Source organism: Muntiacus reevesi, chromosome 2, assembly GCF_963930625.1.
Source record: "Muntiacus reevesi chromosome 2, mMunRee1.1, whole genome shotgun sequence".
Classification (NCBI taxonomy): Eukaryota; Metazoa; Chordata; class Mammalia; order Artiodactyla; family Cervidae; genus Muntiacus; species Muntiacus reevesi.
In genome coordinates this window covers 230,220,224-230,242,601 of record NC_089250.1, presented here as the reverse complement: position 1 = coordinate 230,242,601, position 22,378 = coordinate 230,220,224, and the positions used below count along the sequence as shown (strand labels likewise).

Here is a 22,378-nt window from a genome sequence, read left to right as displayed (position 1 = left end):
TTGAAAGAGCTTGCAGCTATTCTTTTACCATAATTCCAGAGTTTCTGTAATTTGTGTTATTTGTGCCCCTTTTAGTCATAAATAGCCTCAAGGATTACTCTTGATCACACACATGAATGCATATACTTACAGACTCGCCTGATTGTTTGTAGAGTATGGCAGGAAATATTAGCAACAACTAAGACTAGAGAATTATCCTCTCTGGAAATTTCATAAGGAACCTTAGGCTGCCTTTTCAGTAGCAGAGTACTTAACATTTGTTTTTGTTTTTAATTGCCTCTTTTGGCTCTTCTGTTTTAAAGCTAGGAAGCAAACCTCACCAAAAAAAAAAAAAAAAAAGAACAAATCAAGAAAATCGTTTCTACATATTTCACCTGTAGCATTTATACATTTGGATGAATTCTCTCCTCAAGACTCCCAAAATATGCTAGAATTTCTGGCTTGCCAGGAAGGGATTTTTGTTTTTATATTGCATGTGTGCCACAGAGTAGGTATCAGAGCAGTTTTGGTTGGTTCCATACATGAACTACAATCCCTGTGTTTTAATGGTAACCTTGCCATACCTGATTAAATGAAATTTATTCTTAAATATGACCTTGTAGTTATGGCCTGGGTTGCATGATGAATTTGTCTAATTTTGCCCTAGTAAAAGGAAGGACAGATTCTTCACAGTCCATGCAAATAACAACATTGCCATGAAAGGTGAGGAGATTCAGTAAAAGTGGGCCAAGTTTCCTTTTTTATTTGACAGAGTTAATAAATGTTTGCAGTTTAAGAAATTCCGAGTACCCCAAAGAAAGGAATAGTTTTAGCATCCTTATGAGGCGAAAGAGAAATCTTTGTGATTGATTGCCTGGTGACCTTTGCAAAACATCAAAGATAGTTTAGGTGTAGAAGACTTTCAGAGTGGTATACTACAAAGTAATAGAAAAGAACAAATTACTCAGACATTCAGTAACATGGTTGAATCTCAGAAACATTATGCCAAGTGAAAACAGTCTTCCACAAAACAGTGCATACTAATTCTATATGTGTGACGTACTAGGCAAGGCAAGACTTAATTGTGTAATTATGGTGGGAAAAAGAAATCAGACTAATTAGAGCAGAACAACTGGAAAAAGACATTAAATACAGACTGGGTATTAGATGATACTTAGGAACTATTGTTCATTTTGTTGGGTACAATAATGACATTGTGCTTATATTAAAAAGAAAACATGTAGTGTGTGTGTTTAAACTATGCTTGGTTTCTCACTTGGAAATTAGCCATGTATCCAAAGAATGTCCATTAGGGAACCATTTACTGTTAGTCCAACCAGGATCTTTAAGTAAGGATATTGGAAATTATGCTTAAACTGACAAGTACTGAGCAACATATAACATCTGATATATAAAAGAAAGTTATAATTCAGTGTAGTTGAAGGTGTACATTTTTCTTGTGCATAATCAGTCTTTTCATGAAAGGAAAACCTTAAAAAAAAAATCTTATGCATGCATTGTACTCTGCACTAGTAAAATCAGAGAAAGGACATCTGTTGTTAAGTTAGCATTAAAGTGATCATATCAGATAGATTTGTATAAGGGATTTTTTGGCCATGCCCTGTGACCTGGATTGTCTTAGTTTTCTTCCAGGGACTGAACCCAGGCCACGGCAGTGAAAGCGCCCAGTCCTAATCAGTGGACCACCAGGGTTGATTTTTCTTACATGAATTTATATTCTAAAAACAAATGCCTTTGGGGTGTCAGCTTCTGTGCATTTGAGGTTGTTTTTGTCATTAAGAACTCATTATAAGTTCAGATATTTAGTTTCTTTATTTTCTAGGAGTAATATAGATTTATGTGAAAGCTTGTTCTCTATAAACCAACTTGAACAGAAGTTCTTTAGGAAATTTCGTTATCTACTTTATTAATAACCCCTGGAGATAGGAATATATTTCACATTCACACCATGAATGTGTCTTGTTTAGAGACACAGAAAATTTTTAGCTTTGGTTCCCTAATCTTAGCCACAGGTCGAAAAGTAATCCAAAAACACAAAACTGGTCCAGATTTCATAAGGGCTATTCTGTCAATAGGCCTGCGACACATTCTTGCACAAACAGAAGAACAGAAAAAGCTAAAACCAGATATTCTTATAGTCTCTCATGCCACAAAAAGTGGCTCCCTGTTACCTGCTGACAGGTTGCCACATGATCAGATTGTAAAATCGAATTCCTACAGACTATATTCATATGTGAAACTGAATAGGTGGAAATGTCCAGGGGATAGTCTGCAACCTACCAGTATTAAAGGCTAGAGATGGACATTTGGAGTTACTGCCAGAGAAGTAAAAGTTATCTTTGGAACTTAAAAGAGCCTATTAGAGTATAATTGAGGGAGAGGACCAGGACAGAACCTAATAGAATATCTGCGTTTAAGGTACAGTAGGGAAAGGCAGCAAAGGATTTGGGGGGATAGTCAAAAAGATAGGCTTTAGTTGTCATTCAGGAAAGTGGTTTCTGTTTGGATGGGGACAGAATCCAGATTTCAAGGGGTTGACAGGGAATGGGGTTTGGGATACTTTTTCAAAAAGTGTGAAGAGGAAAAGACAGAGTGGTTCTATGCATACGCACTTGGGCTGAAAGAAGTGTTTTTTTAGGATCAAGGAGACCGACGCCGGTTTGTAGACAGAGGGACAGGGGTGGGTGGATGAAGGAGGAGTGATGAATCAAGGTCTGAGAAAATGGCATGGCTTTGAAGGAGAAAAAAGGAGAAGGGTTTTTGAAAGGTAGAATGTTTAGATGAAAGCAGAGAGGCAGTCAAAGGAATTCATACATTCCCGGCTCATTTATTAAGGGTAAGGAGAGAGATAGAAATGATGTTGGAGACCCAAAGAGCTTACTTGGATAAGAGGGAAGATTAAATTGCTCAGGAGAACTGAAAGTTTTGGAAGCTGTAGGATTTCAGAGACTTACAATTGTAATGGGGGTGAAGTCTAGGGTGGAGTGTGGCTCCTAGTACTGTCTCCAGAAGTACAGTCAGTGAGCATTTGTGCTCCTCCTGGGGAAGAACCTATAGGCATTTCAGAAATAAGATTGAGAAGAAAGATGGAACGGAAAGCAAATGTTGGAAATGCACTGGAAAAATGGTTAAAATTCTCTAGCAATATTATTAATGTTGCTGGTCAGATAGAGACATGTTATCTTAACAGGTTAAAATGTTGTGTTAACCTATTACAGATTTGTCAGTAAGTTCAGTTGTTCAGTCGTATCCTACTCTTTGTGACCCCATGGACTGCAGCACACCAGGCTTCCCTGTCCATCACCAATTCGTGGAGCTTGATTAAATTCATGCCTATCGAGCCAGTGATGCCATCCAACCATCTCATCCTCTGTCGTCCCTTTTCCTCCTGCCTTCAATCTTTCCCAGCATCAGGGTCTTTTCCAGTGAGTCAGCTCTTCACATCAGTATTAGAGCCTCAGCTTCAGCATCGGTGCTTCTGATGGAAGGATTGATTCTTAGGATTGATTTCCTTTAGGATTGACTGGTTTGATCTCCTTGCAGTCTGAGGGACTCTCAAGTCTCCTCCAACACCACAGTTCAAAAGCATCAGTTCTTCAGTGCTAAGCTTTCTTTATGGTCCAACTCTCACATCTATACATGACTACTGGAAAAAACCATAGCTTTGACTAGATGGACCTTTGTTGGCAAGGGAATGTCTCTGCTTTTTAATATGCTGTCTAGGTTTGTCATAGCTTTTCTTTCAAGGAGCAAATGTCTTTTGATTTCATGGCTGCAGTCACCATCTGCAATGATTTTGGAGCCCAAGAAAATAAAGTCTGTCACTGTTTCCATTATTTCCTGTTATTTGCCATAAAGTAATGTGACTGGATGCCATGATCCTAGTTTTTTGAGTTGAGTTTTAAGGCAACTTTTTTACTCTCCCCTTTTGCTTTCATTAAGAGGCTCTTCAGTTCCTCTTCGCTTTCTGCCATAAAGGTGGTGTCATCTGCATATCTGAGGTTATTGATGTTTCTCCCGGCAATCTCGATTCCAGCTTGTGCTTCATCCAGCCTGGCATTTTGCATGATGTACTCTGCATATAGGTTGAATAAACAGGGTGACAGTATACAGTCTTCACATACACCTTTCCCAGTTTTGAACCAGTCCATTGTTCCATGTCCAGTTCTAACTGTTGCTTCTGGACCTGCATACAGATTTCTCAGGAGGTAGGTAAAGTAGTCTTGTATTCCTATCTCTTTAAGAATTTTCCACAGTTTGTTGTGATGCACACAGTCAGAAGCTTTGGCGTAGTCAATAAAGCAGAAGTAGATGTTTTTCTGGAACTCTTTTGCTTTTTCAGTGATCCAGCAGATCAGTTTGGTCTCTGGCAATTTGATCTCTGGTTCCTCTGCCTTTTCTAAATCCAGCTTGAACATCTGGAAGTTCTCGGTTAACATACTGTTGAAGCCTCGCTCGGAGAATTGTGAGCGTTACTTTGCTAGCGTGTGAGATGAGTGCAGTTGTTTGGTAGTTTGAACATTCTTTGGCATTGACTTTCTTTGGGATTGGAATGAAAACTGACCTTTTCCAGTTCTGTGGCCACTGCTGAGTTTTCCAAATTTGCTGGCATACTGAGTGCAGCACTTTAACAGCATCATCTTCTAGGACTTGAAATACCTCAGTTAGAATTCCATGTAGCTTTGTTCATAGTGATGCTTCCTAAGGCCCTCTTGACTTCGGACTCCGGGATATCTGGCTCTAGATGAGTGATCACACTGTCGTGGTTATCTGGGTCATTAAGATTGTTTTGGTATAGTTCTTCTGTGTATTCTTGCCAGCTTTTCTTAATATCTTCTGCTTCTGTTAGGTCCATACCATTTCTATCCTTTATTTTGCCCATCTTTGCATGAAATGTTCCCTTGGTATCTCTGCTTTTCCCATTCTATTATTTTCCTCTATTTTTTTGCATTGATCACTCAGGAAGGCTATCTTATCTCTCCTTGCTATTTTTTGGAACTCTGCATTCAGATGGGTATAGCTTTCCTTTTCTCCTTTGCCTTTAGCTTCTCTTCTTTTCTCAGCTATTTGTAAGGCCTCCTCAGACAACCATTTTGCCTCTTTGCATTTCTTTTTTGGGGGTCTTGATCACTGCCTCCTGTACAGTGTCATGAACCTCTGTCCACAGTTCTTCAGGCACTCTTTCAGATCTAATGCCTTAAATCTATTTATCACTTCCACTGTATAATCATAAGGGATTTGATTTAGGTCATACCTGGATGGTCTAGTGGTTTTCTCTGTTTTCTTCAGTTTAAGTCTGAATTTTGCAATAAGGAGTTTAAATCTGAGCCACAGTCAACTCCTGGTCTTGTGTTTGCTGTCTGTATAGGGCTTCTCCATCTTCGACTGCCAAGAATATAATCAATCTGATTGTGGTATTGACCGTCTGGTGGTGTCCATGTGTAGAGTCATCTCTTGTATTGTTGGAAGAAAGTGAAAGTCACTCAGTCGTGTCTGACTGTTTGTGACCCCATGGACTATACAGTCCATGGAATTCTCCAGACCAGAATGCTGAAATAGTTTGCCATTCCTTTCTCCAGTGGACCACGTTTTGTCAGAACTCTCCATCATGACCCATTACAGCTTTGTAGGTATTTATATTAGATGTTTGTTTTCTGCAAGGCATTGTAATGCTTCTAATTTACATACATTCTGTAGGACTCATGTGTCAATGTCTAAAAATATTAATCTTCCTCCTTTCTTCTCTCTTAGAGATATCACACAGCACCATTTTTGCAAGAGCATCCTGAGTTACAAGAAATCTTTAGAATCGTTAAGTGTACAGCCAAAGTAGAGAACTAGTGATGGAAACGATTTTAGAGCTCTGCCTGTAGTATATTCAAGCTTCCTTGCCTGCGTCGTTTCTCCCTCCTCATTGATGTGTGGTTGGCTTGTGTATCTTCCGTTACGTTGTGCCAGGGCACAGGTACTCTCCTGGCACGTGCCAGAGCGTGTCAGCTCTGCACTCAGGACAGACGGTCCCACATTGCTGTGTTTTCCAGCCACTATGTCTCCCTTGTCTTTGCACCTGGGCTGTCAGTTCCTTGCTGCTGCGTGCTCTGCGGGTAGTGCCCTGTGCTGCTCACTTTATGCTTTCATTCAGCTGCTTCAAACCATGTGTGATTTGGGAGGCAAGCTGATGAAGTCCTTCAAGTGTGTGCCCAGAGTAAGAGATGGTAGCTGGTGAACGTGGTGCCAAGAACCCTTTCCCCAGGGCACACGTACTCTGGAACAGCCACTTTGACCCTTTCTGTTTTTAGCTGTTGTGAGTAGCAGGGGTTGCCAGGAGCTTCTCTGATACATGCATTGTTATGCTCGAGTTAAGAAGAACTGACCTTGTAGAAAGTAGAATAATAGAAATCCATTTTGCCATATGCAAGGGAAGTTACTGTTGTATATATTACATACTCTCCTTCCCCCCCCCCCCCTTTTTTCCTTAAAAGCCTGAGTAAAGTAAAACAGTATTAACACTACAGGATGGAAGAAAACAGTTTTTGACTAACACTGAAATGTTCAGATGCCAAATAGAGTCAAATGCAAATGATGGCTGCTTAGATCCACAGAATCTTTCTTATCAATACAGCTGACGGTCAAACATCTAGAATGTAATAACACTGTATGCCTGTATACATTATTTCTTACTCCGGAACTGGAGTATAAAAATCAATTGTTGCTACTTAGTAATTTCCCAAGAGTAAATTATTTATGAAAACAAATTGAGTCTGAATCTCAAGGGATAATTACTCATTCCTATTGGGGAACACCCAAACAAAAAGGAGTTTTGGGTAGATGAAGCTATAACATTGTTAGCTCCTAGCACAGTTCTTTCTCAAACCTGTGCAGTTAGTCTTGCATTAATAGTTTGGTTATTTGGGGATAATGTCAGACAGCTCTACTTGTATTGGGCATGTCTCTGCCAGTCTTCCTAGCACTTACACAACAGGAGTTCTCCTAGGCCATCTATAATCTTGTCATACAGCATCAGAGTGTGTTATACATCCACTTTTCAATTTTTTAAGTAAAATTAGGAAGAAGGGAGGGTAATAAAATAATATTTGCACATGGGTGAAATAAATCAGATGTTACTGAGTTTTTATGGCAAAGAATGGCAGTCCCTCTGTTTCTTCTCCACCGCCAACTTCCTGAAGGCATGTCTTGTTTTTAGCTATTTGTCCTGATGTTTACCTAAATAGTTATGAATAATATAGTACTATTTCTTATCAATATTGGACATTATTCACTTCCTTTAAGAAAAATGATGAGGCAAAAACCTATCCATTTGCTCAGTTGCTATGGTCTGAATATTTGTGTCTCCTCAAAATTAATGAATGTTGAAATTCTAGTGCCCACTGTGATGGTATTAGGAGAACGGGCTTTTGGCGGGTGATTGGGTCTGGAGGACAGAACCCCGTGGATGAGATGAACGCCCTGAGACAGTAGGCCTGAGGGAGCGCCACTGCCCAGTCGCCACGTGAGGACACGAAGTCCCCAGTCTGAGAGGGGCCCTCACCTGACCATGGCGGCACCCTGATTTTGGACTTCCAGCCTTCTCCAGAACTGAGAGAAATAGACTTCCGTTGTTTATAAGCCACCCAGTGTGTGGTATTTGTTACAGCAGCTCAAACAGACTAAGACGCCAACTTTTTTTTTCTTTTCTTCACTTAAAGCAAGTTTATGTAATTATATGAATACTACTCATTGCAAGGGCAAGTTCTATATATGTTACATAATGTTCACTTTCTGATTTAGCCTTATCTAGGATTTTTATCTGTCCCTTTCTCGTCTATTTAGGAAATTTGCTTTAAGCGCATCTCTAATAGTTTATAAACATTCCTTTATATCAACTATTCTTTGAGTCTCTTTTTCCAGAACATCCCTAGAGCCCTCTTCCCTCCGCCAGTCAGCTGGTTGCTCATCTTACCTGCTGCACGGCTGTAATCTGTGGACTTCTATTCTACTCTTGGATGGAATTTACTAATTACTTCATCTCCCATATTTTTGGTGGCCTTCATCTTAAAATAGTTTCTCAAAAAAAGAATCTCTGGGAGTAATTTTTTCAGCCTGTAGCATGCTAGAAATGTTTTTATTCTGCTTTATATTTGGTATGTAATGTGGACATTATAGGTTGAAAATCATTTTTCCTTAGAATTTTGAATGCATTGCTAACCTTTTCCTCCTAATTTTCCAGAATTGCTCTTGAGAATTAGACATTCTGATTGTCATTCTCTTATGTGTGTCCTGTTCCCACCCTGCACCCAGGATTTTTCTCTAGTGAACCTTTAAAAACTCATCATGTTTGGATAGTCTGTGGACCCTTTCAAAGTGGGATTTGGGTGCATTGGCTTCCAAACAAGACTTAATGTGATTTTTTGACTAATTATGCCTGGGGTCTTCTATATTTTAGTGCAAGGAAATGATTTGTGTTATTTCTTTATTAAGTGTCACTCTGTCTTTTTGGAATGCCAGTTATTCACATTTAGGATATCCTTGATAGACCTTTAAAGTTTGCTTCCTCTCATTTTTTTCCTGATACTTTTGGAGGGTTCTCTTCCACTTTGCCTTTTAGCTCTCCTATTGACTCTGTTACTATTTTGACCATTATATTCTCTTTTAAAAACTTGGGCTGTTTAATGGGGCTGCACTGGTCCCTGTGACACACAGGCCCTGGAGCGCACAGCCTCAGTAGTTGCAGCATGTGGGCTCTCCGGTTGTGACACAGGTTTGGTTGCCCCTCAGCATGTGGGATCCTCGTTCCCCAACCAGGGATCAAACCACGTCCCCTGCTTTGGGAGGTGGATTCTTAACTACTAGGCCACCAGGAAAGTCCCTGGCCATCATATTCTTAATTTGCTAATGCTCTTATGATAATTTTTCTTTTTTTTTAAACATTTGATTCCTGTTTTATGAATTCATTATCATCTTACCTCTGTTTGAAAGCACTAATTAAAATTTTGTTGAATTTTTCTTTTCTACCCTGAATACCTAGTTTCCATCTATTTTGTGTTCTACTTTTTGGGTTTCTGTCTTATATTTGCCATACTTTCTTCTGACAGGTTTTTTTTCTCTTTTTTTTGTTAATATTTCATATTAAATCTGAAAAGCCTATTGGAAGCTTTGTGTCTGGGCAGGATATGTTGATAGGTGACCTTTATTTTAGATCAGTTAGAGAATCAGCCCTTGTTTAAGAGGGTATTTGTGTTAGAAGTCTGTTATCTGGAGAAGAAATTTCTCTCCAGGTTGGTTCACTGTTGCCGAGTGGATGTAACTAACTCTTTCTTATCCAGTAGCTGCACAGTAGTCTCAGCATATTTGACTCCTGTGAATTCAACCTTACTTATGCTAAATAGGCAATATCGTTTACATATTAGCAGGCAGCAGGGAGCAACTCCAGTTCTGAATAAGACTCTACCCTGCCACTCATACTGATACAGTGACAAAACTTGGACAAAATGCACTGAGCAGCTACTTGAGAACTCTGAAAAGTAAACAGCAGGCAGAGCAGGAAAGAAGACCATGGTTCACAGTACAGCCAAACCGGTGGTGAGTTTCCCAGTTTTACCCCTCTGTTATCCCTTAGCCTGGACTCAGTACAGCCTAACCTGGAAGCAGAAATGGGCACTAGGGCACCAAAAGAGCCCCAGGAGAAGCCCTCCAGTTTTAACTCAAAGGACAGAAAATGGAGTGTCTGTGACAGAACGTGAGGACCTGTTTTTGTTTATCTTCATTCCATTGGGACTGTCAAGAGTCTTCTTCAACACCACAGTTCGAAAGCATCAGTTTGTTGGCACTCAGGTTTTATGGTCCATCTCTCATATACATACGTGGCTAGAGGAAAAAGCTTTGGCTATATGGACCTTAGTCAACAAAGTGATGTCTCTGCTTTTTAATACACTGTCTAGGTTATCATAGCTTTTCTTCCAAGGAGCAAGTATCTTTTAATTTCATTACTGCAGTGACCATTCTCACTGATTTTGGAGCCCAAGAAAATAAAATCCGTCACTGTTTCCACTTTTTCCCCATCTATTTGCCTGGAAATGATGGCACCGTATGCCATGATCTTTGTTTTCTTGAATGTTGAGTTTTAAGCCAGCTTTTTCTACCCTCATCAAGAGGCTCTTCAGTTCCTCTTCACTTTCTGCCATTAGAGTGGTATCATCTATATCTGAGGTTGTTGATATTTCTCCTGGCAATCTTGATTCCAGCTTGTGAGCCATCCAGCCCAGCATTTCACTTGATGTACTCTGCATATAAGTTAAAGAAGCAGGGTGACAATATACAGGAGACAGAATCCCAGGTGCCACAGCGGTAAAGAACCTGCCTACCAATGTAGGAGATGCAGGTTCGATCCCTGGGTCAAAAAGATCCTCTGGAGAAGGAAATGGCAACCCACTTCTGTGTTCTTGCCTGGGAAGTCTCATGGACAGAGGAACCTGGCAGACTACAGCTCATGGAGTCAGCGTCGTGTACGACTGAGCAGCTGAGCGCACGGCAGAAGCAGGAGTAAGGGCAGAAACAGCAGGGCAGGCTGTAGCAGTTAGGGTTGGCTCGTTGGGGTAACTCCTGCTGGCTTTGGGGCCCAGGGGCTGCCTTGTTGTTTGGTACCTGACCTTGGATTGTTACAAGGTTTGGTATGTGAATTAGAAAAGGAAAATGGGTCTGTGTATGTGAAAGGGAAGCTCTAAGCAGTCTGCCCACAACTCCAAGGAATCAACTAACCCTGGCTGGAGGTGGGGGAATCTCTGAATGTCTGAAAGGCCTCCCAAGATGTCAAAACATATAAATATATAGGAAATAAAAAACACAATAGTATGGGTGGTAAGACTTATACATTCTTCTTGAAATGGTAGAATATTGATTTTAAGTGGCCTGAAAATTAAGCGTATATTGTAGCTGATTATTATAAAAACTACATAAAGAGATACAGTAAAAAGAGTGCAATAAATTAAACTGTAATACTAAAAAATGCTTGTATAAGGCACAAGAAGTCCAGAGAGGGGAAAAGGAATTAAAAATAGAGAACAAGCTGAAAACAAACTAATGGTAGGCTTAAATCCAAACTTACCAATAATTTCACTAAAATTAAATAGTCTAAGCATACCAATTTAAAAAGAGATCATCAGAATGGATTTAAAAAACAACCAAACTATATGGTGTCTTTAAGAAACTTGTTTTATTGATATAGGTGAGTTAAAATTAAAAGGAAGGGAAAATATACTGTGTAAACATTAATCAAAAGAAAGCTAGAGTGGCAATATGCAGATAAAATATTCAGGCAAAATACCCTTCAGAGTGATGAGTCAGTTCACTGAGAATACATAGCAATGCTAAATGTGTATATTCCTAATAATTGCAAAATAAAAATGAAAAACTGGTAGAACTAAAAGGAGAAATTGACATATATACAGTTACAGTTGGAGGCTTCAACATGTTTTTCTTAACAAATGATAAAACCATTAGACAGAAAATCAGCAAGAATATAGGAGAACTCAACACCATCAACCAACAAGGTTCTAATCAGTGTTTACAGAACATTCTGCCCAGCAACAGCACAGTACACATTCTTTTCAAGGCCTACAGAATGTATATCTAGATAGACCTAACCTGGGCATAAAATAACTAACAAATTTGAAAGAACCAAATCATGTGGAGTGTGTTCTCTGATCACAAATGAATCAAACTAGAATAACAGATAATAAGAAAATATCCAGATACTTAGAAACTCAGTAACAAACTTCTAAATATTGGATAATTTGAAGAGAAATTTTAAAATACATTGAACTGAAGAGAAAATGAAAGTAATATATATCAAAATTTGTGAGATGTAGCTAAAGTGAAAGTCAGTCAGTCATGTCCCAGGCTTTGCAACCCCATGGACTGTAGCCTGCCAGGTTCCTCTGTCCATGGAATTCTCCATCCCAGATTACTGGAGTGGGTAGCCATTCCTTTCTCCAGAGGATCTTCCCAACCCAGGGATCGAACCCAGGTCTCCTGCATTTCAGGCAGATTCTGTACCTTCTGAGCCACCAGGGAAGCCTAAAGAGAAAAGTTTGTTTCCACCCGGTTTCAAACCGGGGACCTTTTGCATGTGAGGCAAACATGATAACCACTACACTTCAGAAACAAGGTCTGTATAGCTAAAGCAGAAATGAAAGACATATAACACATAATTAGATAAGAAGAAAAGTCTCAAATCAATAATGTAAACTTTCACCCCTTGGAACTGGAAAAAGATGAGTAGAATAAACTCAAAGTAAGCAAAAGGAATGAAATAGTGGAGATCAATGAAGTTGAAAATAATAGGTAAACTTAATTAAATAACAGGCTTGTTCTTGGGGAAAAAAATCAATGAAACTGACAGACTTCAGCAACACTGAAGAAGACATAAATTACTAATACCAGAATATCAACTACAGTCCCTGCAATCATCAGAAATAAGGAAATCCTATAACTTTACACATATAAATTTGACAACTTAGATGAAATCAGCCAATTCCTGAAAAAGTATAGACTACCATAACTTACCCAATATGAAATAGATCATTTGAATAGACTTACAGCTATTAGGAAAATTGAATTAATAATATAAAAATTCTCATAAATGAAATTACTGGGCCCAAGTTGTTTTACTAGAGAAGTCTGCAAGGTGTTTTTAAGAGTTAACATCAACTCTATCCAATCTCGTGCAGAAAATACAAGGGGAGTGAAGACTCCTGTATTCATTTGTAATCTGTATTTTCTCAATGCCCAAACCAGACAAAGGTGGTACAAAATAATAGCAAGTAAAATCCATCAATATACAAAAGAATTATACATCATGACCCAGTGGTGATTATCCCAGGAATGCAAGGCTGGTTCAGTATTGAAAAATCAGTTAATGCAATCTATCATGCAGTACTTGGGTGCAAATCTCAAAAGTGACAGAATAATTTCGGTTCATTTCCAAGGCAAACCATTCATCACAGTAATCCAAGTCTATTCCCCAACTACTAATGCCAAGGAAGCTGAAGTAGACTAGTTCTGTAAATTCCTACAAAACCTCCTAAAACTAACACTAAAAAAAAGATGTCCTTTTCATATCATAGGGAATTGGAATGCAAAAGTAGGAAGTCAAGAGATACCAGGCCTTGGAGTACAAAATGCAGCAGGGCAAAAGCTAACAGAGTTTTGTCAAGAGAACACACTGGTTGTAGCAAAAGCTCTTTCCCAGCAACATAGGAGATTCCTTTTACAGATGACTTTACCATCACCAAATAGTCAATAAATACTGAAATCAGATTGATTATGTTCTTTGTAGCCAAAGATGAAAAAGTTCTATACAGTCAGCTAAAACAAGACATAGAGCTGATTGTGGATCAGATCATCAGCTCCTTACTGCAAGATGCAGACTTAAATTGAAGAAAGTGGGGAAAACTACTAGGCCATTCAGCCTAAAACAAATCCTTTATGATTATACAGTAGTTGTTGTTCAGTTGCTAACTGGTGTCTGACTTTTTCTAACCCCGTGAACTGCCACACAACAGGCTTGCCTGTCCTTCACTGTCTCCATGAGTTTGCTCAAACTCATATCCATTGAGTCAGTGATGCCATCCAACCACCTCATCTTCTGTCACTCCCTTCTCCTCTTGCACTCAGTCTTTCCCAGAATCAGGGTCTTTTCCAATGAGTCATCTCTTCGCATCAGGTGTCCAAAGTAGTGGAACTTTAGCTTCAGCATCAGTCTTTCCCGTGAATATTCAGGGTTGATTTTCTTTGGGATTGACTGGTTTGGTCTCCTTGCTGTCCAAGGGACTGTCAAGAGTCTTCTCCAGCACCACAGTTCAAAAACATCAGTTCTTTGGCACTCAGCCTTCCTTACGGTCCAGCTCTCAAATCTGTACATGACTACTGGAAAAGCCATAGCTTTGACTACACACATCTTTGTTGGCAAAGTGATGTCTCTGCTTTTTATAATATACTGTCTAGGTTTGTCAAGAGAAGTTGCTCGGTCATGTGCAACTATTTGTAATCCCATGGACTGTAGTTTACCAGGCTCCTCCATCCATGGCATTTTCCAGGCAAGAGTAGCGGAGTGGCTTGCCATATCTTTCTCCAGGGTAACTTCCCAACCTGGATTGAACCCAGGTCTCCCACGTGGCAGGCAGACGCTTTACCCCCTGAGCCACCAGGGAAGCCACCAGGTTTGTCGTAGCTTTTATTCCAAGGAACAAGTGTCTTTTAATTTCGTGGCTGCAGTCACTGTCCACAGTGATTTTGGAGCCCAAGAAAATGAAATCTGTCGACAATATACAGTCTTGATGTACTCCTCTCAGTTTTGAATGAATTCATTGTATGTCCAATTCTAACAGTTGCTTTTTGACCTGCATACAGGTTTCTCAGGAGGCAGGTAAGGTGGTTTGGTATTCCCATCTCTTTCAGAATTTTCCAGTTTGTTGCAATCCACAGAGTCAAAGACTTTAGCGTAGTCAATGAAGCAAAAGTAGATTTTGTTTTGAATTTCCCTGCTTTTTCTGTGATCCAGTGGATATTGGAAGTTTGATCTGCTTACTCTGCCTTTTCTAAGTTGAACTCGTACATCTGAAAGTTCTCAATTCTTGTATTGTTGAAGCCTAGCTTGAAGGATATTGAGCATTTCTAGCATGTGAAATGAACACAGTTGTGCAGTAGTTTGAACATTCTTTGCCATTGCCCTTCTTTGGGATTTGGCTGAAAGCTGATCTTTTCCAGTCCTCAAATTTACTGAGTTTTCCAAATTTACTGATATATTGAGTTTTCCAAATTTACTGATATATTGAGTGCAACACTTTCAGAGCATCATCGTTTAGGATTAGAAATAGCTCAGCTGGAATTCCATCATCTCCATGAGCTTTGTTCGTAGTAAGGCTTCCTAAGGCCCACTTGACTTCACATTCCAGGATGTCTGGCTCTAGATGAGTGATCACACCATTGTGGTTATCTGGTTCATTAAGACCTTTTTTGTACAGTTCTTCTGTGTATTCTTGCCACCTTTTCTTAATGTCTTTTGCTTCTCTCAGGTCCTTGCTGTATTTCTGTCCTTTGCTGTGCTGATCTTTGCATGGACTGTTCCCTGGGTATCTCCAGTTTTCTTGAAGAGATCTCTAGTCTTTCCCATTCTATTTTTTCCCTCTGTTTCTTTGCTTTGTTCACAAGTCTTTTTTATCTCTTTTTCCTATTCTCTGGAACTCTGCATTCAGTTGGGTATATCTTTCCCTTTCTCCTTTGCCTTTCACTTTTCTTCTTTTCTCAACTATTTGTAAGGCCTCCTTAGAAAACCACTTGACCTTCTTGCATTTCTTTTTCTTGGGAATGGTTTTAGTCACCACCTCCTATACAGTGGTACAAACCTCCATCCATAGTTCTTCAGCACTCTGTCTACCAGATCTAGTCCCTTGAATCTATTTGTTACCTCCACTGAATAATCATAAGGGATTTGATTTAGGTCATACCTGAATGGCCTAGTGGTTTTCCCTACTTTCTTCAGTTTGAGCCTAAATTTTGCAGTAGGGAGCTGATAATCTGAGCCACAGTCAACTCCAGGTCTTGTTTTTGCTGACTGTATAGAGCTTCTCTGTCTTTGGCTGCAAAGAATATAATCAATCTGATTTTGACATTGACCATCTGATGATGTCCATGTGTAGAGCCGCTGTCTTGTGTTATTGGAAGAGGGTGTTTACTATGACCGGTGCATTCTGTTGTCAAAACTGTTAGCCTTTGCCCTGCTTCATTTTGTAACTCCAAGGCCAAATTTGCCTGTTACTCCAGGTATCTCTTGACTTCCTACTTTTTCATACTGGTCCTCCATGATGAAAAGGACATCTTTTTTTTTTTTTCCTTTGGTGTTAGTTCTAGGAGGTCTTGTAGGTCTTTATAGAATTGTTCAACTTCAGCTTCTTTGGCTTTACTGGTTGGGGGATAGACTTGGATTACTGTGATGTTGAATGGTTTGCATTGGAAATGAACCAAGATCATTCTGTTGTTTTTGAGATTGCATCCAGGAACTGCATTTTGGACTCTCTTTGTTGACTATAAGGGCTAGTCCATTTCTTCTAAGCAATTCTTGCCCACAGTAGTAGATAACAATAGTTATCTGGATTAAATTTGCTCATTCCTGTCCATTTCAGTTCACTGCTTCATAAAATGTTGATGGTCACTCTTGCCATATTCTGTTTGACCACTTCCAATTTACCTTGATTCATGGACCTGACATTCCAGGTTCCTATGCAGTATTGTTCTTTACAGCATCAAACTTTTACTTTCACCACTAAACACATCCACAACTGGGCATTATCATCACTTTGGCTCAGCCTCTTTAATTGTTTTTGGAGCTGTTTCCTTGCTCTTCTTCAGTAGCATATTGAACACCTACCAACCTGGGGAGTTCATCTTTCAGTGTCGTATCTTTTTGCCTTTTCATACCGTTCATAAGGCAAGAATACTGAAGTGGTTGCCATTCCCTTCTCCAGGGGACCACGTTTTATCAGACCCTAACTAGCAGGGACGTGCCTTTAGCTACTCCACGTAGCTAGATGGCATGCCTGGCACACTGGTTGTCCCCCTGCTGGTCCTTATTGAGTGTATAAACCTTCACTGGCCATAAAGTGTTGGTCAGCATGCCGCCTAGGGGCCAAGGCAGAGGCCAGTGTTGGAGGACACCCAGGAGCAGAGGGCTCCCGACCCCACAACTGCTGCTGGCTGCCTCGGGCCAAATTGCTGCCCAGGAGTGGAGGGCACCCCAGATCATCCAGTGGACGTGATGAATAGGTTCAAGGGATTAGGTCTATTAGACGGAGTGCCTGAGGAACTAGACAGAGTGCCTGAGAACTATGGACAGAGGTTCCTAGCATTATACAGGAGGTGATGACTAAAACTGTCCCCAAGAAAAAGAAGAGGTGGCAGGATTACACAGAGAAACGATACAAGAAAGGTCTTAATGATTGGGATAACCACGGTGGTGTGGTCAATCAGATAGAGCCAGACCTTCTGGAGTATGAAGTCAAGTGGGCCTTAGGAAGCATAATTACAAACAAAGCTAGTGGAGATAATGGAATTCCAGCTGAGCCATTTCTAATCCTAAAAGATGATGCTGTTAAAGTGCTGCACTCAACATGCCAGCAAATTTGGAAAACTCAGCAGTGGCCACAGGACTGGAAAAGGTCAGTTTTCATTCCAATCCCAAAGAAGGGAAATGCCAAAGAATGTTGTAACTATTGTACAGTTGTGCTCACTTCGCATGCTAGCAAGGTTATAGTCTTCAACAATACATGAACCGAGAACTTCCAGATGTACAGGCTGGATTTAGAAAAGGCAGAGGAACCAGAGATCAAATTGCCAGCATTCGCTGGAACTTAGAGAAAGCAAAGGAATTGCAGAGAAACATCTACTTCTGCTTCATTGACTCCGCTAAAGTCTTTAACTCTGTGGATCACAACAAACTGGAAAATTCTGAAAGAGATGGAATACTAGATCACCTTACCTTCCTCCTTAGAAACTTGATGCAGGTCAAGAAGCAACAGTTAGAACCCTACATGGAGCAACTGACTGGTTCCAAATTGGGAAAGATGTACAACAAGGCTGTAATTATTACCCTGCTTATTTAACTTCTGTGCAGAGTGTATCACACGACATACTGGGCTGAATGAACCACAAGGTGGAATCACTGTTGCTGTGAGGAATATCAGCAACCTCGCGTATGCAGATAATGCTACTCTAATGGCAGAAAGTTAAGAGAAACTAAAGTGCCTCCTGGTGAGGGCGAAAGAGGAGAGTGAAAAAACTGGTTTAAAACTCAACATTCAGAAAAATAAGATGGTACCATCTGGTCCCATCACTTCATGGCAATAGATGGGGTGAAAAGTGCAAATAGTGGCAGACTTTATTTTCTTGGGCTCCAAAGTCACTGTGGATAGTGACTACAGCCATGGAATTAAAAGGCACTTGCTTGTTGGAAGGAAAGCTATGACAGATGTAGACAGTGTTTTAAAAAGCAGGGACATCACTTTGCTGACACAGGTCTCTCTAGTCGAAGCTGTGGTTTTTCCAGTAGTCATATATGGATGTGAGAGTTGGAGCACCATAAAGAAGGCTGAGTGCCAAAGAATTGACGCTTTTGAATTGTGATGCTGAAGAAGACTCTTGAGAGTCCCTTGGACTGCAAGGAGATCAAGCCAGTCAATCCTAAAGGAAATCAACCCTGAATTCTCATTGGAAGGTCAGATGCTGAAGCTCCATTACTTTGACCACCTGCTTCAAACAGCTGACATTGGAAAATACTCTGATTATAGGAAAGATTAAAGGCAAAAGGAGAAGAGGATGGCAGAGAATGAAATGGTTAGATGGCATCACCAGCTCAATGGACATGAATTTATGCAAATTGCGAGATAGTGAAGGACAGGGAAGCCTGGTGTGCTGCAGTCCATGGAGGTCAAAGAATATCAGACACAACTTAGCAACTGAACAACAGTCCTTAATGTGATAAAGAATATACACAAAAATCTAACTTAGTGGTGAAAGACTGCATGTTTTCTTTATAGATTGAGGTCAAAAGAAGCATACTACCTGTCAGTAAGCTCTTTGGCACAATGCTGAAAGTTCTAGCTAGTACAGCAAGGTAGGAAAGTAAAAGGCATATAGATGAGGGGGGAAAAAAATCTAAATGATGTAATTGTCTACCTGGAAAACCCCAGGGAATATAGAAAACTCCTGGAATTAGAAATTGGATCAGCAGGGTTACAGGATATATGGTCAACATACAAAAATCAGTTGTATTTCTGTTTATTAGCAGTGAACACATAAGAACCAAAATTAAAATGCAGTACCATGTTCAGTTACTCAAAAATATGAAAAACTTGGGTGTAAACCTCACAAAACATCTATAGGACTTGTATGCTCAAAAGTATGAAACAGTGATGAAAGAAAGCAAAGATCTAGAGAAATGAAGAGAAAATATGTTCATGCAAGAGTCTACAGACGTAATTTATCCTCAAATCAAAGTGCAAGTTTAACATAATTGCTAAATAAGATTAAGTTAAAATTTGATATGGAAAGGCCAAGGAAGTAGAATAGCTGAAAATAATTTTTAAAAGAAGAAAAATGTGGGAGCAGTCACTATCCAATTTCAAAATGTTATATAATTACGGTAGTTGATACTGTGTGGTATTGGTGTGGTGTTGGTGAAGGGATAAATTCATAAGTTGATGGAACAGAATTGGAAACCCAGAAATAGCCCCACACAAGTATGGCCAGCAGTTATTTGACGAACATGCAAAAGCAACTTAATAGAGAAAAGATAGTCTTCTCAGGAAATGATGCTAGAGCAGCTAGATATCCACAACCAAAAACATGAACCTTGGCTTAAACCTTGCATTTGATACTAAAATTAACTCAAAATGGATTCTAGCTTTAAACTTAAAACTTTTAGATGCTAACACACAAGAAGTCTTTGGGACCTAAGTCTTGGTAAAGAAAAAAACCAATAAACAGACTTCATTAATATGAAAAATGTTTCCCGTCACAAAAGATCCTGTTAAGAGGATGAAACAAGCTTATAGGAGAAAAAATTGCCAGCCTCTTACTTCACAAAGTATTCATGTCTAGAATACATGAAGAACTCTCAAAGCTCAATAGTAAAATCTACAGAGTCCGTTTTTAGAAAGTGAACTAAAAGAAATGAGCAACAGCTCACCCAAGAGGGACTATAGATGTAAATAGAATATGCAGAATGTTCAGCATCACATGCCGTTAGGGAAATGGCAAAGACCGTGATGAGATACACTGCACTCTTATTGGTTTGGTTTAGTTGCTAAGTTGGGTCCAACTCTTTGCGACCCCATGGACTGTAGACTGCCAGGCTCCTCTGTCCATGGGGTTCTCCGGGTGAGACTACTGGAGTGGGTTGCCATGCCCTCCTCCAGGGGATCTTCCCGATCCAGGGATCGAACCCGGGTCTCCTGCGTTGAAGGCAGATTCTTTACTAACTGAACTATGTGGGGAAAACTCTTAACTAGAATTTTTAAAATAAAAGCTAGTTGGCAATACCAAATTCTCGGAAGGATGCAGAGAAAGTGGGTCTTTTATACATTGCTAATGGGAACATAAAATGGTTTAGTCATTCTGGACCATATTTTGGCAGTTCCTTGAAAAACTAAACATGTACTTACCATACCACCCAACAGTTGCACTCCTGGGCATTTATTTCAGAGAAATGAAAATGTAAATCCACATTAAAACCTGTACATGATTGTTAAGAGCATCATTATTTGTAATAACCCCAAACAGGAGCAACGGAAATGTCCCTCAGTAGAGAGATGATTAGAAAACTAGTTAAGAGGACTTCCCTGGTGGTCTCTTAGTTAAGAACCCGCCTTGCGACACAGGAGAGGTCCACAGAGCAGCTAAGCCTGCATCCCGCAACTAGAGAGTCCGTGTGCCGCCTGAAGCAAAAGATCCCACAGGACACGACAGTCCCGTGTCCCACAGCTGAGACCCAGTGCAGCCAAACACATAATCCATGTTGTAGAGTAGTACTCAGTGGTAATAAGAGATGAACTGGTGATACGTGCACCACACGTTGAGTGAAGAAAGCCAGTCTCAAAAGTCACATATGGTATAAGTCTCTTTATATAACATTCTCAAAATCACAGATTAGTGGTTGCCAAGGGTAGGGATAGTAGATGGAAGTGCAGTAAAGTGTGATTATAAAAGAATAACATGAAGGAAATCTTTGTAGTGATAATTCTGTATCTTGATTGAAGTGGTGTTTTCATGAATCTATACTTGTGAATTAGAAGACACTTGCTCCTTGGAGGAAAAGCTGTGACAAACCTAGACAGTATATTAAAAAGCAGAGGCGTTACTTGTCTGACAATGGTCCGTATAGTCAAAGCTATGGTTTTTCTAGTAGTCGTGTATGGATATGAGAGTTGGACCATAAAGAAGGCTGAGTGCCAAAGAATTGATGCTTTCGGACTATGGTGTTGGAGAAGACTCTTGAGTGTCCCTTGGACTGCAAGGAGATCAAACCAGTCAATCCTAAAGGAAATCAATCTCAAATATTCATTGGAAGGACTCAAATATTCATTGGAAGGACTGAAGCTCCAGTACTTTGGCCAGCTGATGAGAAGAGCTGACTCAATAGGGGAAAAAACCCTGATGCTGGGAAAGACTGAAGGCAGGAGGAGAAGGTGACGACAGAGGATGAGATGGTTAAATGGCATCACCGACTCGATGGACTTGAGTTTGCGCAAACTTCAGGAGACAATGGACAGGGAAGCCTGGCGTGCTGCAGTCCATGGGGTCACAAAGAGTCAGACATGACTGAGTGACTGAACAGCAATACTTGTGATAAAATGGCATAGAACTGTATGCACTTACTGTATCAAAGTTATTGTCCTGGTTTTGATTTTGTACTACAGTTATTAATATGTATTATGTAATGGTTGGAGGAAACTGGGTAAAGAGTACACAGAACTTCTATGAACTATCTTTGCAATTTCAAAATAAAAAACAACTTTAGACCACAATCTACATGCAGCATAAGTTCAAACAAGTGATAGTAAAATGTTTCCCATTTGGAAATCTTAAAAAGATGCCCACATTAATATTTAACACAGTTTGTACATCTAGGGAAAAAGGACAGTTGATAACTGTATTTTGTGTTTAACACAATTACCGTGGTACAAAAGTCAGTTCAGTTCAGTCACTCAATTGTGTCCGACTCTTTGCAACCCCATGAACTGCAGCATGCCCGGCCTCCCTGTCCATCACCAACTCCCGGAGTTTACTCAAACTCATGTCCATTGATTCGGTCCCATCCAACCATCTCATCCTCTGTGATGCCATCCAACCTTCTCCTCCCGCCTTCAATCTTTCCCAGCATCAGGATCTTTTCCAAGTAGCCAAAGTATTGGAGTTTCAACTTCAGCATCAATCCTTCCAATGAATATTTAGTACTGATTTCCTTTAGGATGGACTGGTTGGATCTCCTTGCAGTCCAAGGGACTCTTAAGAGTCTTCTCCAACACCACAGTTCAAAAGCATCAATTCTTCAGTGCTCAGCTTTCTTTATAGTCCAGCTCTCACAAAAGTAGCTCTAATAAATTGTTCTTTTTTTTTTTTTTAAGGCTCCTCTGTCCAGCATCAGTTATCTTTATTCTTTACTAACAAACCCACAAATATTCCAGGTTTATCCAAAGGAACCTAAGGAAGTAAAGAACTCATGACTGAACGTTATACTACTGGGGTCGAGCTTTTCCCATTGTTGTTTTCCTTGTGTTCCTTATGTCTCATCTCCTCATCAGGAATTTTGTATTCTAATTGTGTGAAT

At 39.9% G+C, this 22,378-nt stretch overlaps 1 protein-coding gene and 1 non-coding gene across 4 annotated transcripts in view; one reads left to right on the top strand and one right to left on the bottom strand.

Annotated features, from left to right (window-relative positions):
• Positions 1-22,378, top strand: part of N4BP1 (NEDD4 binding protein 1) — a 54,306-nt gene that overhangs the window by 9,974 nt on the left and 21,954 nt on the right. The gene's annotated exons all lie outside the window — the stretch shown is intronic.
• On the bottom strand, positions 12,088-12,160 carry TRNAV-CAC (transfer RNA valine (anticodon CAC)). Its single transcript has one exon. It is a non-coding gene; the product is annotated as a tRNA-Val (tRNA).